The following is a 2,748-nucleotide window of genomic DNA, read 5'->3' on the forward strand; positions in this document are numbered from 1 at the left end:
CATCACAAATTTCTCCCTAAACTACTAGTCTAGAATTCCTCACACTGGATTATCACAAGAACCCCTTCCTTTCACCACATCACCCCCATCCTCCGACAGCTCCACCATCTCCCTGTCAAATTTATAATCAACTTCAAAATACTTCTATATACATTTAAAGCTATCCATAACCTTGCCCCCCATACCAGTCTGACCTTCAAATTGCCATTCCCTCATGTCCTCATCCTCCCTCCAACTTTATGTACCCTCTGCCCATCTGTGCAGGATGAGAGTCACAGCTTTCAGCCGCTCTGCCCCCAAACTCTGGAACTCACTTCCACCCAAAATCCGTAATATTGATTTTCTTCCCACCTTCAAATCCCGTCTCAAAACCCACCTATTTAAAATTGTGTTCTCTGTGTAGATTAAACTCTTCTTTTATTATTTATATTTTTTTCTGTGGTTTTCTTGTTCTTGACTTGTGACTTTAAAGTGTCCTTCAGATTTTTGAAAGGTGCTGAAAAAAATGTATTATTAAACATTATCACTTCCTTGAATACAATAACCCAGTCCGCCCCTGAAGGCAACTGGCAACCCAATTCCAATAAAGTTTGGACGTTGTGTTGATCATCAATAAAAAACAGAACACAACAATGTTCCAATTGTGCTCAACCTACACATCATTGAAAGACGAGATGATCAAACTAATAAATGTGATCATTTGGAGCAAATGATCTTGTTTGTGAAGAGGCGAACCTCAACCAAGCTTTACTTGTGAGCCCTACTTAGCTTGTTTAAAAGGTTTTTTTCTTGTTTATTTATTTATTTACATTGCTACCTGTTATAACATTTTTAGAGTGTTGCGGCCATAAAATTCAAAGTAACTAATTATTCACAAACCTCACAAAAAAAGTTTGTCAATTTGTTTCGGAAACATCTTGTCTTTGGAATGTATTCCATTCATCCTTTTTCCAGACCGCTTCATCTTCATTAGAGTCGGGGAGGGGGGGGGGGGGGGGGGGGCTAGAGCCTATCCCAGCCATCTTCAGGCACGAAGCGGGGACATCCTGAATTTGTTGACAGCCAATCGCAGGGCACAACAGACAAACAACCGATTACTGTCACACTCACACCACAATTTGGAGTGTTCAATCAGCCTGCCAAGCATGTTTTTGGAATGTGGGAGGAAACAATAGGACTTCGAGAAAACCCACACAGGCCCTGGGGAGAACATGCAAACTCCATACAGGGAGTACGGACCAGGTTTTTAACTTACAACATCTGCACTGTGAAGCCAGCATGCTGACCACACGACTACCGGCCCGCAGAATGTATTCCATTTTTAGTTATGTTTTACACATCCCAACTTCACTGGAATTGGGTTTGAACTTTTATAGATCAACACAAAATGGATATTAATACCCACAAATTTTTCTCCAGTATTGTTGGTGGAAGAATTTAAGCACGATCTTTTTATAAAAGGTGATCTGGTTCCCCATATGACTCAAAGCATGAGGAGTAAGTCCGTTGTCTACAGTAATCAACGTTCACATCTGTTTGATATCATCTGACAATAGTGGTGTGACCTATTGTCCTATAATTATTGGTCTCCAAAATAGAACAGCCCAAATGAGAAAATTTCCCTCCTTGTGTAATGCTAATAGCCCCATCGAAGACATCCACACAGAACATTAATTGCTCAATAAAATAACAAAGTGAATATTCAATATTGGCACTCTGGCATCTTGATTTTTTTTTTTTTTTTTTGTCAACATGATAATGTTAACACTGAATCATCCCCTGTGAGTGTCCCAAGACATTCCTTTTTTTATACATCTGGTGCCCTGTTATTGATTGGCGAGCGATTAAATGTATAGAATTGTATTGCTTCCCTCCTCCACCCAGAACAGCATAAACAATGTACCACTAGATGGCGATATGCACCATATGGCGCATGTGTCTAGTGCTGCTGATTTCATGACTTGTTATTGTTATTATTACAATACATTTCATTTATAACTTGTTTGATTTCTTTCAGTGTAATTATAAAATTAAATTTATTATTATTATTATTATTATTATTATTATTATTATTATTAAAATGAGTCGATCAACAAAAAATGCATGTTTTTTTTTTTTTTTGTTCCCCTATCCAAATCCTTATCGTTGCCATCCACTTTTTTTTTCTTAGGAACCAAATAAAGCTAAATTGTCATTTGTGTTTACGCCGTGTCTCACTTCATGGCCTTCTCACCAGCATTTAGGGAGGGGCAAGCAAACTTGAATTTTGTGGGCTGAAGTGACAGAACAGGATGAGATAAGCACCTGTTACAGTAAGACAATCGGATAACAGGAATACGGAAGGGAGAAAATGGACCTTTGACTAGTGTGTACAGTCTAGGTGAGTGATAAACTACTCCATGTCTTCGGCCTCACAAATCATCTGTAGTTGTGTGGTCACCTGCATCGTATTTGAATTCCCATTCATCGTGCCAAATGATTTCTTTATTTTTTTGTGTAATGAATGCTATTGGGAGTATGTAATGTGAAGAAACAATGATAAAACTAAGTGACACATTTCAAACCTTGTTTAAAGTTAAAAACATTGAGGGCTCAAAAACATGAGACACTATGACTGCGCTTGAGTGTAAAACTGGCATATCCTGATTTTCGTGCTGATGTAAACCTCGTCAATCTTGTTAAAGCCTTTGGTTCAAATCTGCACAATGCTGACAGGTCCGGCCTTTCCTTTCATCTGCACCTGACTCA

The sequence above is a fragment of the Hippocampus bargibanti genome, linkage group LG10, assembly GCF_051943395.1.
Source record: "Hippocampus bargibanti isolate YZ-2025 linkage group LG10, ASM5194339v1, whole genome shotgun sequence".
NCBI classification, from domain to species: domain Eukaryota; kingdom Metazoa; phylum Chordata; class Actinopteri; order Syngnathiformes; family Syngnathidae; genus Hippocampus; species Hippocampus bargibanti.